At 41.3% G+C, this 17,973-nt stretch overlaps 1 protein-coding gene across 1 annotated transcript in view; it reads left to right on the plus strand.

Annotated features, from left to right (window-relative positions):
* The window catches only part of LOC139755100 (uncharacterized), a 485,699-nt gene that overhangs the window by 743 nt on the left and 466,983 nt on the right, over positions 1–17,973 (plus strand). The window lies entirely within an intron of this gene.

Genomic DNA, 17,973 nt, shown 5'->3' on the forward strand with positions numbered 1-17,973 from the left:
ATACATAATTCATACTTGCTGCCTTTAATCATTCTCGTCGCCAACCCTCCACACATGAAATGACAACCCCCTCCCCCCGCATGAGCGCGAGGGAGCGCTAGGAAAAGACAACAAAGGCCACATTCGTTCACACTCAGTCTCTAGCTGTTATGTATACTCTGAAACGGCCGTATCCATATGCTTAGCAGGGTCTCTCGTGGTTGTACAACGAGACGCCAAAATGTTGTTCGCCTTGCATTGATGTTAACTTTCATATTACACATTACCACATGTAATACGATATTGGTGGTAAAGCTACGTTTTAACTAGCGCCGTGTTTGAGTCTCGTGAATCAATATATTGAACGAGACTGGTTCTAAATAGTGAATCGTTGACTCGTGGTGAGGTTAGGTCGAAGCTTGTGAATTACGAAATTGTTTGTTACGTTTTAAGGGAATTAGATAAACGTGTAAGGCATTTCGCAAAGTATTAAACTACAATATATATATATATATATATATGCAGATTATACCCTAAGATAAAAAAAAATGCAAAGTATTAAGCACTATTAAGCGCTTTCATATATTCCAGTGTCAAGCTATAGTGAAGATAAAGAAAACTGAAATATACCAGCCCCCTCGGGGCATGACAGGCATATGAGTCATGAGATTAGGGTACAGGGATTAAGGCACAAGGTCACCCTCGATGACCTCACCTGGCTCAAGTTACGAAATCAGGTTAACCTACGCGGTGTTCTGAGAAACCTAACCTTGGTTCAACTAAGCTGAATTTGCAATTTGAGAGAGTGAGAGATGTGAGGTCGTCGAGGGTGACCTGTGCCCTAATCCATTTCGACTGCTTCTTGGCAAAATTGCCGGCCTCGTCCAGCGTCGGGTGGTATGTAAGATTATAGTTCTCTTTATCTGTACTGTCTTATCAATTTAATGTAACAATGCGATTGAAACGTCTGTTTGTTTCCATATATATATATATATATATATATATATATATATATATATATATATATATATATATATATATATATATTGCCTTTTACCACCTCCCCATTTCAGTGTCATGTTTCATTAATATTCATTTACATATTAAACGTTACAATTCTAAGATATTACAGTATGTCATGCCCTTTTTTAGGCCTCGGTTGTAGCTGGTGTATCCGACTTGAGCTTCAGATATCAGTAAAGTTATGTTTTGATTCACGCCGTATTTACCTTGTGGCTTGTGAATCACTGTTTTGAGCGCGGCTGGTTCGTAATTCAGAAGGTTCGAGACAGCCCCACCACGAGTCAAACGACTCGCTAATTTCGAACCAGCCTCGCTCAAAACAATGATTCACAAGCCACAAGGTAAATACGGCGTGAATCAAAACATAACTTTACTGATATCTGAAGCTCAAGTTGGATACACCAGCCACAACCGAGGCCTAAAAAAGGGCATGACACACTGTAATATCTCTGACATGTAACGTGGAATATGTAAATAAATGTTAGTGGAACATGAAACTGAGATGGGGAGGTGATAAAAGGCAATATATATATATATATATATATATATATATATATATATATATATATATATATATATATATATATATATATATTTTTTTTTTTTGCTTTGTCGCTGTCTCCCGCGTTTGCGAGGTAGCGCAAGGAAACAGACGAAAGAAATGGCCCAACCCACCCCCATACACATGTATATACATACGTCCACACACGCAAATACACATACCTACACAGCTTTCCATGGTTTACCCCAGACGCTTCACATGCCCTGATTCAATCCACTGACAGCACGTCAACCCCGGTATACCACATCGCTCCAATTCACTCTATTCCTTGCCCTCCTTTCACCCTCCTGCATGTTCAGGCCCCGATCACACAAAATCTTTTTCACTCCATCTTTCCACCTCCAATTTGGTCTCCCTCTTCTCCTCGTTCCCTCCACCTCCGACACATATATTCTCTTGGTCAATCTTTCCTCACTCATTCTCTCCATGTGCCCAAACCATTTCAAAACACCCTCTTCTGCTCTCTCAACCACGCTCTTTTTATTTCCACACATCTCTCTTACTCTTACGTTACTTACTCGATCAAACCACCTCACACCACACATTGTCCTCAAACATCTCATTTCCAGCACATCTATCCTCCTGCGCACAACTCTATCCATAGCCCACGCCTCGCAACCATACAACATTGTTGGAACCACTATTCCTTCAAACATACCCATTTTTGCTTTCCGAGATAATGTTCTCGACTTCCACACATTCTTCAAGGCTCCCAGAATTTTTGCCCCCTCCCCCACCCTATGATCCATTTCCGCTTCCATGGTTCCATCCGCTGCCAGATCCACTCCCAGATATCTAAAACACTTCACTTCCTCCAGTTTTTCTCCATTCAAACTCACCTCCCAATTGACTTGACCCTCAACCCTACTGTACCTAATATAGATATATAGTAGGGTAGGAAGTGAGTATTTTGAAAGATTGTTGTATTCAACTGGTATGAGGTGTCATGCGAAGTGAGAGCATCATGGCGGACAGTTTGGTGAAAAGAAAGGGAGTGGGTGAAAGCCTTGCATACGATTAAGTGTAACAAAGTAGCATAGGAGGATGGGAATGTGGAGTACGACATTACCCTTTTTTGGGGGGTGATAAAGGATTACCTGGGGTCAACCTACACGATCTTTTAATTTCCTAATTTCCTTATATTTTTTTCTGTCAGTCTTTTGCTTACTTCACTCTCAAAAGCCCTTCAAGAAGCCCCTCCCACATCGTTCCACTCCCCAAAACTCCTAAATAATTCCCTTTCAGATTCTTCATCGCTCCCTAAAATCCTTAATCCTTCAGATATTCAGACCTTTATATCCGGCAACCTGGACAACCGATAAACCAGTACCTATATTTTACGTTATCGAGTGTTAATCTGTATTGTGCACTTGAATTATAGAGTAAAAATCAGGCGCGGTGAGGTTTTAATGCAAAAGAGTTTAGTTTACCTCTCAGTGTAGTTGCGCGATTAGAAAATGATCCAAGATATGAACACAGAAAACTATATTTTAGGAGTGACACAAGAAACCTTCACGATCAAATGTGATTGCTGTGAATGAGCGAGTTGATTTCGCAAGATACATACAGACAATGAAAATTATTAAATCTTTACAGAGGATTGATCGTTAGATATATGAATATACTTATTTTCAATGTGTTCTTTATGATAAATTTAAAATGATTGTCATTACAAGGTGAAGAATAACAATGAGTGTAAATAAGGGTGGATGAACTGTTTGAGTTGAACTGTGGACCGCCTGCCACAACCAGGATTCGAACCTATGCGCTCGATCCTGGGCGGCCCGTAGATGCGTCACGGTCGGGAACGCTAACCGTTAGACTATTCAAGTCCATAACCAATCATCAAAACTGTCAAACAGATTTGGGATATAGTTCATAATCACAACTCCATTATTATAACATAGTCACTGTTCGCTGGTGAGAGAATGGCCATTGTACGTAGAGAGAAAGTCTAGGGTCTTAGAATAATCTTGACCATCCGAAGGTGTTATAGTCTTTCGCTTGGTTTTTATACCTCGAAATTGACAGCTTTACTGACCCTGGCACTCGAACTAAATACCCAACCAGCAATTACCAATACCTATATTACTTTATAATCTCCTGTAGGTTATTCAGTTCATGCTTTCACACAGTATTGTTCATGATCATCATACTTTCACACAGTGTTGTTCATTATCATCATACTTTCACAGTGTTGTTCATTATCATCATACTTTCACACACTGTTGTTCATTATCATCATACTTTCACGCAGTTGTTCATTATCATCATACTTTCACACAGTGTTCATTATCATCATACTTTCACACACTGTTGTTCATTATCATCATACTTTCACATACTGTTGTTCATTATCAACATACTTTCACACAGTGTTCATTATCATCATACTTTCACACACTGTTGTTCATTATCATCATACTTTCACATACTGTTGTTCATTATCATCATACTTTCACACAGTGTTGTTCATTATCATCATACTTTCACACAGTTGTTCATGATCATCATACTTTCACACAGTGTTGTTCATTATCATCATACTTTCACAGTGTTGTTCATTATCATCATACTTTCACACACTGTTGTTCATTATCATCATACTTTCACACAGTTGTTCATTATCATCATACTTTCACACAGTGTTGTTCATTATCATCATGCTTTCACACAGTGTTGTTCATTATCATCATACTTTCACACAGTGTTGTTCATTATCATCATACTTTCACACAGTGTTGTTCATTATCATCATACTTTCACACACTGTTGTTCATTATCATCATACTTTCACACAGTGTTGTTCATTATCATCATACTTTCACACAGTGTTGTTCATTATCATCATACTTTCACACACTGTTGTTCATTATCATCATACTTTCACACAGTGTTGTTCATTATCATCATACTTCATCTTTGTCATCCTCCATCTTCTTCTGTACTATTTATCAATTCGCCTCTCACTTTGGCCAGTGGATGACCAAACTGGCCCTCTTGTCTCTCTTCAGTGGTTCTCTTGTCTCTCTTCAGTGGTTCTCTTGTCTCTCTTCCGTGGTTCTCATGTCTCTCTTCAGTGGTTCTCTTGTCTCTCTTCAGTGGTTCTCTTGTCTCTCTTCAGTGGTGCTGCTACCCAGCAAAAACTCTGGCTTGTTGGTTTTCATGGACAGGAGTTGCCTTGAGTGTCCTGTTTGAGATGATTACTATCTGCACTGTTGCATGTCCTGTTGAAGACGTTGGTCCCCTTACTGTTGAACGTCCTGTTTTGAGACAAGGGGTCACCTTCGACGTTGGTCCCCTTACTGTTGACCGTCCTGTTTTGAGACAGGGGTCACCCTCGACGTTGGTCAACTTACTGTTGAACGTACTGTTTTGAGACAGGGGTCACCCTCGACGTTGGTCCCCTTACTGTTGAACGTCCTGTTTTGAGACAGGGGTCACCCTCGACGTTGGTCCCCTTACTGTTGACCGTCCTGTTTGAGACAGGGGTCACCTTCGACGTTGGTCCCCTTACTGTTGAACGTCCTGTTTTGAGACAGGGGTCACCCTCGACGTTGGTCCCCTTACTGTTGACCGTCCTGTTTTGAGACAAGGGTCACCCTCGACGTTGGTCCCCTTACTGTTGACCGTCCTGTTTTGAGACAGGGGTCACCCTCGACGTTGGTCCCCTTACTGTTGACCGTCCTGTTTTGAGACAGGGGTCACCCTCGACGTTGGTCCCCTTACTGTTGACCGTCCTGTTTTGAGACAGGGGTCACCCTCGACGTTGGTCCCCTTACTGTTGACCGTCCTGTTTTGAGACAGGGGTCACCCTCGTCATCCTGGGCCTCTTTCCAGGAGCCCCTGGGGCTCCGAGGCTGAGCTCACTCCATCTGCAAGGGGAATATCGGACGCCTGTGGGGTGTGAAGATCTCTGTGTCACAGCCTGGCCAAAGGTGGACATGTCACCAACGGTGTCACATCCCCTCCCTCCCCTCGGCCTTCCGTGCAGCGGGCAGAGTCCGGTAGCGCGTGATCAGAAAGTGAGTGAGGATGGTATAATACAGAAGCTTAGGAATTCATTGTCTGGGAATAATGAAAGCTCAAAAGGTGAGGCGCCCCAAGAAGTGAGGACTCCCTCACCCGTATACTGGGACGATAAGTAATCACACGCGATATTCAGTGACAAAAAATTAATCACACGCTATATTCAATGACAAAAAAACCACGCGATATTCAATGACAAAAAAGTAATCACGCGATATTCAATGACAAAAAAAATAATCACGCGATATTCATTGACAAAAAAACGTAATCACGCGATATTCAATGACAAAAAAAAGTAATCTCACGCGATATTCATTGACAAAAAAAAGTAATCACACGTGATATTCAATGACAAAAAAAAAAACGTAATCACGCGATATTCAGTGGCAAAACGTAATCACATCCGATATGCCTCCGCTGGCCAGAGATGAGCGTCATCGCTCGAGCCATCGTGTGTCACATGCCCTTAGCGCTGAGCAGCGACCCTCCTCCTCATCTTTCCCCTCCCGTCCCACTTCCCAAGCAGCCCACAGCTCCTCACGGCTCCTCATCTGTCGCATACTCACTCACTCACCCTCCCCAACCTCCCGGCCTTGTCATTTGAATAGCCTTTCATCCGTGAGACATTCTCACGACTGACTTCCTTGACCCAAATATACTTTGAACATCTTCATGTATGATTTACTTTCCCTCACTCTCCCTCCCCCCCTCCTCCAAAGCAATCGTATTCCACTTGTTTCTCTCTCTCTCTCTCTCTCTCTCTCTCTCTCTCTCTCTCTCTCTCTCTCTCTCTCTCTCTCTCTCCCTGTCTCACATTTTCTTCGTGTTCTCTTCTTTATTTTCGAGGGAGAAACCCAGATCTCGCAATCGCACGTAAAGTAGACGTACGGAATGTTTGAACGCGATGGTGTAGGTCAATGTTGGCGTTCGGGAATACCTGACTTGTCACGCATTTCGTCTCACACTCTGAACTCATATCTCTCCTCCTCCACTGTGCTCTCACCTCCTCTTGGTCAGGGCGAATCACTCTGGCTATTGAGCTGTACAGTCAATACCTTAATTTGCTTCACCATTTGCCAGTCTTAACTATACATACTAACACAGCCTCAGGCCTCCACTATACCCTCTTTCAAGGTAGGTGATATTACTGCTGTAATTGGCGTATTAGAGTTCAACATCTCGCTCCTTACACAGACAGACAGACAGACAGACAGACAGACAGACAGACAGACACACACACACACACACACACACACACACACAAGCAACGTGACCTGACTTTGTCAACATATATATATATATATATATATATATATATATATATATATATATATATGCCATCTTCCGTTCTGTAACATCAAGGATCTGCCTAAATCTCCACTTACCAATCCTACCCTCGCCTCACCACTGTGAATATATGATACAGACTCACACTGACACGACACAGTTCCATGTGCATCACATACCCCTCACTCGTATATTCCAGTCCAAATATCTGTCATGCGCATCTCACGCACTCACCTTCTCGCTGCTTCTTAGGCAGTGACGGACGGAAGAAGTAAATGAAAAGTGTGATTATTTCCCGCCGATAGATATATGAATCAATCAAATTGATTATATTCTTCCACTTACCTGATTAATGAAAAATGAGCTGAATTGGTTAAACAAACGTCAAAAATGTATATATAGAAAAAAAAAACGTTTATGAACTCGTCTTCAAAAGCAGAACAGACGAAACATATGAATAAAGGAACGTATATAGAGTGAATTAAATCTCATAAATTTCAGAATAAATCTAATACATTTTTTTTTTTTTTAGAAAACTTCACGTTTGACTGTGGTTTCAAAATTTCCTGATAGTCATAGAAAAAAAAAAAATGGTAATTTTTCCTCCTCATAAAGGAAAGAATTGCAGGTGTCGTTGTGACGTTTTCTTTGTATCATCATAACTCCTATGTGTTTACTACCAGGGATCCAGGTGCCTGTGAATACTCCCCCTGATTACGAAGTTGAGGAACAGGTTGAAGAATCTGGGAGGAGTTGGTTGGTTGAAGGAGGAGGAGGAGGAGGAGGAGGAGGAGGAGGAGGAAGGGGGTGTGTCTTTTGGGATGGTTAAGGGGGAAAGAACGTAGAGAGGAAGCGAAGTTAGAGGTCTGGAGGGACGTTGGGAGGTTTGGAGGGAGGTTTGGAGAGAAGTTGGGAGGTTTGGAGGGAGGTTAGGAGGTTTGGAGGGGTTTGGAGGGAAAGTTAGGTGTGTTCCAGTTACCATAAGTTAAGATTTTGTATCCAGGTGGCCACAGGTGATGTTTAGGTGGCCAGGTGGTGTTTATAGATGTTGGATTTCATGGTGTCGACTTGCGAGTGGCCATTGAGGCAGAGGTCGTAAACACACGTTAAACATGCATTATCGCAAATAAATTTTTTTTTTCACCTGTTACCCTTGGAAAGCTGGGTCTTCTCTGCTGTTTCCAAAAGTAGTGGGAAAAAAAGGGGAGGGCCTACATGCAATTCATAGATTATAGTCCTTGAGATTGCAACTGGACTGATATCTCGATCACATGCAGTGTTTCCCACATAGCGAGGTAGCGCCAGGAACAGAAGAATCGCTTCTTAATCCTCTCGCATCTACTCCTTGTTTGGCGTATTAAATGCACTGAAACCATTGCCCGCTATCCGCAATCAAGCTCCAGATACCTTTCCTTTGTTTTCATGGACCACTTCACATTCCCTGATCCGGCCCACTGTCGGAACGTTGTCCCCCATATACCACACCACACCATTTCGCTCTATCCCACGTAAAACTCAAACCCTCCTACTTGGTCAGGCTCCGATCACTCTAGGCCTCTTTCACACCATCTTTCCATTTCCTTCTTGTTCTTCCCTTTGCCCCTTGCTCTCTCTACCTCTGATATATATAGTCTTTTTCTACATAATACCCTTCTACAGCAAGGTTTCGAACCATATGCGTGGTTGCTGGGTGCACTAACCACTCGGTCACATTTACGCATTCATGTTTACATATACTTGTTAAGCAAAACCTTCGTGAAATAATGAACAGCTCTGTTTCACCGTCATGATATTACCTGACCATCATCACACCCAGGGTGTCTTGCTGTTTAGAATGCCGAGGATCATACGCCACACCCGCCCACCATCACTGTGTTTATATACACACCTTTCCTCCTCAACCATCCACCCTCCTCCTCCTCCTCAACCTCCTTCCTCCACACCCTCCCACCGTTACTGTGTGTGTATATACACTCCTCCTCCTCAACCACCCACCGCCTCCTCCTCGTCCTCAACCACCCACCGCCTCCTCCTCCTCCTCCTCAACCACTCACCGCCTCCTCCCCCTCCTCAACCACCCACCGCCTCCTCCTCCTCAACCACCCACCGCCTCCTCCTCCTCAACCACCCACCGCCTCCTCCTCCTCAACCACCCACCGCCTCCTTCCCCTCCTCAACCACCCACCGCCTCCTTCCCCTCCTCAACCACCCACCGCCTCCTCCTCCTCAACCACCCACCGCCTCCTCCCCCTCCTCAACCACCCACCGCCTCCTCCTCCTCAACCACCCACCGCCTCCTCCTCGTCCTCAACCACCCACCGCCTCCTCCTCGTCCTCAACCACCCACCGCCTCCTCCTCCTCCTCAACCATCCCAGCTCTCCATCCGGAACCATCCTCGTCTTGCCAAGTCATTATGACAGGTCACCTTCCAAACACACCACCACTGCTCTAGCCGCTCATCATCCCTTTTTGGACTCTGTCGATTACTAAGCATCTGACATCAACTAGTGTGTTCACCAGGATCTCTCTCTCTCTCTCTCTCTCTCTCTCTCTCTCTCTCTCTCTCTCTCTCTGTCTCTGTCTCTCTCTGTCTCTCTCTCTGTCTCTCTCTCTCTCTCTCTCTCTCTCTCTCTCTCTCTCTCTCTCTCTCTCTCTCCAAGGCTGCATTACTTGCAGTAGCAGGGAAGTGTGGACTCCTTCGGAGTGATAAGTTCTTTGACGAGACTGTACTTGACATGTGTTGCTGCCTCGCCAAAGGTGACCTTTCACTCGTAGTGTAACCTCACGCTGGCAGAGTCCGGTAACACACACACACACACACACACACACACACATATACCAAAGTTCAGGTTCGTTAGCTCGGGGTCACGCAGTGGTGTAGCGACACTGGTTCTACCAGTCGTCCAAAGTGCTAGAAATAAGCAAAAATTTACCGCTAATTTTCGGAGTTGATTATTGTTAGAAAGAAGAGATGGACATGTTACAAGGAGTTATGATACAACAAACGTATTGTTCTCGGTGTTGATAAGCATTATGTGCCGTATGTGACTACGCCATAATGGTTATAGTAATGAGGGACAAAAAAGGGGGAGACAAGAAACGTACAAACATAATGGAATTATCAATCCAAGATTTCTCGTCTGGCTCAGTACGGAAACTGATGTGGAATTGACATGAGTCTGTGATGACCTGATGTATTAACCTCCCTGGGTTAACCTTGCACGGGCGGGGTTGTCTCGTAGCGGCCCCTGGGGTTTTTAGAGTAGTGTCTCTGTGGGGTTGTAAGTAGGGAGGTATAGGAGTGAGGTGACCGCGAATCGAGGTGAGGTCAAGGTTGTGGCTGTGGGCGGGTGGTGGGTGTGGTGGAGGGAGGGAAGTAGGAACACACACACACACACACCCACCCACCCTTCCTCCTCCTCCTCCTCCTCCTCTCTGGACTTTTATTACCGCCAAAACCACCACCCACTCCCCTCCATATATGTAAACCCCAACACGAATGAATGGGCGTGTATCGCGCCTCCGTACGCCCGAGGCCTTATGACTTCAGCATCGCACGACCTTTACGTTTTCTCATATATTGTCCGAAAACGACGGCGTTCTCGAACACACGGGGGCTTTAAAAAGGACTGGTTATTCAATGTAGATGGTGTTATTATGGTGAGGAGGCGTTCGAACGCTGGCGGTGCGGGGTATTTAAAGCTGAAGCCACGGTCGCGCTAACGAATAGGAAGGAGGGACATTCTCATTCATCGGCTGGTGTCCTCGCCCCGCGCTGCTGGCCTGACCGTGTCTGTCTCCCTCCCTCCCTCCGGCCTGGCCATGTTACCCTTGAAGCATTTCCTCAATGGTTCGCTCCTCTAGCGAGAGGCGACGGACGAGAGAGAAATGTATACGTCTATATATTTACGCTGAGGTAGAAATAATCATGACATATCAACATATTATTAAGATGTATATATATATATATATATATATATATATATATATATATATATATATATATATATATATATATATAGTGGGTTTTTATTCAAGCCTGCTGGTTCTCTCTCTCTCTCTCTCTCTCTCTCTCTCTCTCTCTCTCTCTCTCTCTCTCTCTCTCTAGCCTTGAGCTCGGCTCGAAGAATAACGAATCACTGTGGAAATAACCGCCCGAGGTGGGGTGGCTTCCTCCCCCCCCCCCCCCACAACAACAATCTGGGGAAATTATTATCACAGTGATTCGTTCTTGGGGGGGGGGTGGTGGAAAGCATGTTGAGTGCGGAGAACATCGGTGTACTTTATATATATATATATATATATATATATATATATATATATATATATATATATATATATATATACATATATATGTGTGTGTTGTGTTGGAGTCAGTGTTTTGATGTCACCGTGTTTTTGTTTTTCTTTGTGTCGAAGTGGAATGAATCTTTGACTTCGTTGTGTTTTGGCTTTTTCAGTGTAAAGTCACTGTGTGACGGGATTTTTTCTCTTCATGTTTTTGATGTGGTATCACTGCTTGCCATCACTGCATTACTTTATTTTTGATGTGGCATCACTGCTTTCTCTTTAATTCTGATTTGGCATCACTGCACATCTCAGGATTTGATGTGGCATCACTGCTTGTCTTCATATTTGATGTGGCATCACTGCTTGGCATCACAGAATTTCTTTACTTTTAATGTGGCATCACTGCTTGTCTTCGTATTTGATGTGGCATCACTGCTTGTCTTCCTATTTGATGTGGCATCACTGCTTGTCTTCCTATTTGATGTGGCATCACTGCTTGTCTTCCTATCTGATGTGGCATTACTGCTTGTCTTCCTGTCTGATGTGGCATCACTGCTCCTCTTCGTATTTGATGTGGCATCACTGCTTGTCTTCCTATTTGATGTGGCATCACTGCTCCTCTTCGTATTTGATGTGGCGTCACTGCTTGTCTTCCTGTCTGATGTGGCATCACTGCTCCTCTTCGTATTTGATGTGGCATCACTGCTCCTCTTCGTATTTGATGTGGCGTCACTGCTTGTCATCGTATTTGATGTGGCATCACTGCTCCTCTTCGTATTTGATGTGGCGTCACTGCTTGTCATCGTATTTGATGTGGCATCACTGCTCCTCTTCGTATTTGATGTGGCATCACTGCTTGGCATCACTGTATGTGTGTATTTCTGACGTGTAATGATCTCAGAATACTGTGATATCTTTAGATCAAGAGTCACACAGATAAGGTAAGACGCATCAGTACAAGTGATGAATGACACTGGTTATCTCTCTCACTCGTGCAGTGGGCAAGACGATCCAAGAACTGGTTAAAGATTGATTAACCTTAAGCTAGTGATGAAGTCCATGATTCATCTCTGTCTCCTGACTGTACCTCAAGTCTTTCAAAGCTGATACGAGTCTTGTCCTGCATGAAAATCAGCTTAGACATAAGAGGAAAAATTGGATAAATGATGAATAACTCGTTTATAAGTCTGTTCGATGCATTCTGCTTCCAGTGTGGGTCCCACTTATTGTACCACAGTAACTTATAAAAGCCAAATACAAGTTCAGTTTTAAGCAAAGACTTGGTTACTGCATCTGTACCAACACACCAGCGAGTATGGCCAGGCACAGTTTGACCTCTGCCGGTCACCATTATGACCACGCACTGTTGTCTCCTGCGGGGGAGAGTCCATACAGATTAGGATCTCGATATTATTAACCTCCTCCAACGGGTTAATTGGATTTCCCATGTATTGCTCTCCTCCGAAAGGTGGTCTGTTAACTGGATTTTCCATGTATTACTCTCCTGGTGCAGATAACCTCGTCATAGACCATCAGGGTTGCTGGTCATCTAGCTTTCTCATGTGTTACCGTCCTTCAGCAGATATAGACCATCAGGTCTCCTGTTATGTCGTATCCCCCATGGACTCCCAGGGTTATAGTGCCTGGGGAGATATCCCATTTCTCATGAAAATCAGGCGAACTCGTGTCATCTCTTACGGATAATGAGAGAGAGAGAGAGAGAGAGAGAGAGAGAGAGAGAGAGAGAGAGAGAGAGAGAGAGAGAGAGAGAGAGGGGGGGATAACAATGTCTTTTGATTTGTTAAAAGTAATGTGTAACGTGTTTCCAATCTCGATGCAGCATCAAAAGTTTTGGTAAAATCCTGTTGCTGTTTCTTGCTCCTCCTGAGGAAAGCATTCATGGACTGGAATCAATTTCAGTGACGGGAACAACACATACACATGTAGAAAGCAAAGTAATATAACACAGTCATCCTCTTGCAATAATGATGATAATGAAAATAATGAATAATGATGAAAATAATAATCATCATAATAAGATGACAAGAATAATAACGTTTATGAAGTGATAACACTGATTTTGTTAATGATAATCATAACCTTTATACACAACTGTTTCTCCTATCTTTATCGGAGTGGCGTCAAGAACATACGAGAAATGGCTTCATTTGCACACACCTACTCTGGCTGTCATATATATATGTCGATCACTTTGCTTCACAATAATGTACAGGATAGTTGTATAGATGTAGACGTATATTGGCTGCCGTGACCTTACCTCCCTGAACGAATCTGGTCGTAACCTTACCCCTATGAACGAATCTGGTCGTGACCTTACCATCGTGCACGAATCTGGTCGTGACCTTACCGCCGTGAACGAATCTGGTCGTGACCTTACCATCGTGCACGGATCTGGTCGTGACCTTACCATCGTGCACGGATCTGGTCGTGACCTTACCATCGTGCACGAATCTGGTCGTGACTTTACCACTATGAACGAATCTGGTCGTAACCTTACCATCGTGCACGGATCTGGTCGTGACCTTACCACTATGAACGAATCTGGTCGTAACCTTACCATCGTGCACGGATCTGGTCGTGACCTTACCACTATGAACGAATCTGGTCGTAACCTTACCATCGTGCACGAATCTGGTCGTGACCTTACCACTATGAACGAATCTGGTCGTAACCTTACCATCGTGCACGGATCTGGTCGTGACCTTACCATCGTGCACGAATCTGGTCGTGACCTTACCACTATGAACGAATCTGGTCGTAACCTTACCATCGTGCACGGATCTGGTCGTGACCTTACCATCGTGCACGAATCTGGTCGTGACCTTACCACTATGAACGAATCTGGTCGTAACCTTACCACCGTGAGCAAATCTGGTCGTAAACTTTACCGCCGTGAACGGACCTGGTCGTGGCCTTACCTCCCACACCAGCCGCCATCAACGGATCTGGTCGTGACCTCACGGCCCACACGACGTGAACGGATCTGGCCGTGACCTCAACCGTCAAACTGGCGTGACCGGATCTGCTTGAGACCTTTATGGCCCGCCCACAACCAGCTGTTGTGGAAGGACCGGGCGCTGCCCTCACCACCCACAACCAGGCCCCCAGGCCACACACACAAGTAGAGGTGCATGACTGAGGTGGGCAAGTCTTGTGTCAACAGCAGTAACTGTGAGGATGAGGGAGGGAGGGAGGGTGTTCGACAACAGGAGTGCCCAAGGGATGCATGACTGAGGTGTGCAAGTCTGTGTCAACAGCAGTAACTGTGATGAGTGAGGGAGGGAGGGTGTTCGACAACAGGTGTGCCCGAGGGATGCATGACTGAGGTGGGCAAGTCTGTGTCGACAGCAGTAACTGTGGGGATGAGGGAGGGAGGTGTTCGACAACAGGTGTGCCCGAGGGATGAAAGAAAGAGGGGACGTGACTCGGTCTAATGTAATTTCTTCGTTTTCTCTTAAAGAATCTTGCGATCCCTTTGCATCTTATTTACTAGGTATGTATCGATAACTGAGATATGATATATTAACCATGATTATTTTCAAGTATAGAAGGGTTTGAATATCTTATCTTTCAATTTTGAAACAAAGGGTCTTTGGAGCTAAAAAAGTACCTTGAATAATTACCTACAATTTTGGTATTCTCCCCAGAAAAATAGAATCCTTGGAAATTCATTATAAGAAGTTTTCTTCATTCTGAATACGAATATGGTGTTGAAATAACTTATAATCCTCTTAATGACACTCAGTATACCTGTTAAATAAATTGAATTATAAAATATTTTTGTTCCTTTGAATCGTATCAACTCAGTATGTTTCGGTAACTGATAATATCATGATATGTTTTTCATGATTATTTTTTGAGTATAGAGTTGTTTGAATATCTCGTCTTTCAATTTTGAAAGAAAAGGTTTTTGGCACCAAAAAATACCCTGAACTATGACCTTCAGTTTCTGTTATTTTCTCAGAAAAAGATTTTCTTTATGAACTCATTATATGAAGTATTTTTCATGCTGAATAGAAATCGGTCATTAAACTAACGTTCAATCCTCCTGATGACACTCAATTTAGCTGTTAAATGAAGTCAGTTATAAAATATATCTGTTCCTTTGTATCGTATTTACTGAGTATGTATCGGTAAAAGGGGAGCATTATGATATATTTTTCATGACTTTTTGAAGTATCGAAGTGTTTCAATATCTTATCTTTCAACTTTGAAACAAAATGTTTTTGAGCTAAAAATGCCCTGAATACCTTCAATTTTCGGGAATTTTCTCAGAAAATTAGATTTCCTTTAAAAACTCATTGTAAGAAGTATTCTTCATGCTGAATACAAATCAGGTGTTAAAACATCGTTTAGTCGTCTTTATGATATTAATTTAAGCTGTTAAATGTAGTCAATTTTAGAATAATTTCTGGTCCCCTGCATCGTATTTACTTTGTATGTATCGGTAACTGAGAGCATTATGAAATAATTTCCACGATTATTTCAAGTATAGAAGTGTTTAAATATCTTATCTTTCAGTTTTGAAAGAAATAATTTTGGGGGCTCGAAAATACCCAGAAAATACCTTCAATTTTTGGTATTTTTTTTTTCAGAAAAATGGATTTCCTTTAAAACTCATCATAAGACGTATTTTTCATGCTGAATACAAATATGGTGTTAAGACATCGTTTAGTCGTCTTTATAACATTCATTTAAGCTGTTAAATGATGTCAGTTTTGAAATATTTTCTGCTCCTCTGCATTGTATTTACTGGTTATGTATTGGTAACTAAGAACATTTTGATGTGTTTTCCATGATTATTTTAAGTATAGAAGTGTTTGGATATCTTATCTTTCAATTTTGAAACAAAAAGTTTTTGAGCTAAAAAATACCTTCAATTTTTGGGAATTTTCTCAGAAAAATAGATTTCCTTTAAAAACTCATTATAAGAAGGATTTTTCATGTTGAATACAAATCTGGTGTTAAAACATCGTTTGGTCGTCTTTATAATATTCATTTAAGCTGTTAAATGTAGTCAATTTTAGAATAATTTCTGGTCCTCTGCATCATATTTACTTTGTATGTATCGGTAACTGAGAGCATTATGAAATATTTTCCATGATTATTTCAAGTATAGAAGTGTTTAAATATCTTATCTTTCAGTTTTGAAAGAAATAATTTTTGGGGCTCGAAAATATCCTGAACTGTTACCTTCAATTTTTGGCATTTTTTCAGATAAATGGATTTCCTTTAAAACCTTATTATAAGAAGTATTTTCATGCTGAATTCAAATATTGTGTTAGAATATCGATTATTCCTCATTTGAACATTCTATTTAACTGTTAAATGAATTCAATTTCAAGTATCTTTTGATCCTTTGCATCGTTTTTACTGGTTATGTATCGGTGAGAAAGAGCATTATGATATATTTTCCATGATTGTTTCAAGTATAGAAGTGTTTGAATATCTTATATTTCAATTTAAAAAAAAATTTTTTCGAGGTAAAAAATACCCTGAACTATTACCTTCAATTTTTTGGCATTTTTCTTAGAAAAATAGATTTCCTTTAAAAACGCATTATAAGACGTTTTTGTCATGCTGAATACAAATCTGTTGTTAAAATATCGTTTAGTCGTCTTTATAAAATTCATTTAAGGTGTTAAATGAAGTCAGTTTTGAAATATTTTCAGCTCCTCTGCATTGTATTTACTGGGTATGTATTGGTAACTGAGAGCATTATGATATGTTTTCCATGGTTATTTCAAGTATAGAAGTGTTTGAACATCTGAACTTTCAATTTCAAAAGAAAAAGTTTTTTGAGCTAAAAAATACCCTGAACTATTACCTTCAATTTTTGGGAATTTTCTCAGAAAAATAGATTTTCGTTAAAAACTCATTATAAGAAGGATTTTTTATGTTGAATACAAATCTGGTGTTAAATCATCGTTTGGTCGTCTTTATAATATTCATTTAAGCTGTTAAATGTAGTCAATTTTAGAACAATTTCTGGTCCTCTGCATCGTATTTACTTTGTATGTATCGGTAACTGAGAGCATTATGAAATATTTTCCATGATTATTTCAATTATAGAAGTGTTTAAATATCTTATCTTTCAGTTTTGAAAGAAATAGTTTTTGGGGCTCGAAAATACCCTGAACTGTTACCTTCAATTTTTTGGTATTTTTTTAGTTTGCAGATAAATGGATTTCCTTTAAAAGCTTATTATAAGAAGTATTTTCATGCTCAATCCAAATACGGTATTAGAATATCGATTATTCTTCATTCAATTAAGCTGTTAAATGAATTCAATTTTTAGTATCTTTTGATCCTTTGCATCGTTTTTACTGGGTATGTATCGGTGAGAAAGAGCCTTATGATATATTTTCCATGATTTTTTCAAGTATAGAAGTGTTTGAATATCTTATGTTTCAATTTCAAAAGCAAAATTTTTTCGAGGTAAAAAATACCGTGAACTATTACCTTTAATTTTTTGGCATTTTCTCAGAAAAATAGATTTATTTCAAAAACGCATTATAAGACGTATTTTTCATGCTGAATTCAAATCTGTTGTTAAAATATTGTTTAGTCGTCTTTATAACAATCATTTTAGGTGTTAAATGAAGTCAGTTTTGAAATATTTTTTGCGCCTCTGCATTGTATTTACTGGGTATGTATTGGTAACTGAGAACATTATGATGGGTTTTCCATGATTATTTTAAGTATAGAAGTGTTTGGATATCTTATCTTTCAATTTCAAAATAAAATTTTTTTTGAGCTAAAAAATAGATTTCCTTTAAAA

This window comes from Panulirus ornatus, chromosome 18 (genome assembly GCF_036320965.1).
Source record: "Panulirus ornatus isolate Po-2019 chromosome 18, ASM3632096v1, whole genome shotgun sequence".
NCBI classification, from domain to species: domain Eukaryota; kingdom Metazoa; phylum Arthropoda; class Malacostraca; order Decapoda; family Palinuridae; genus Panulirus; species Panulirus ornatus.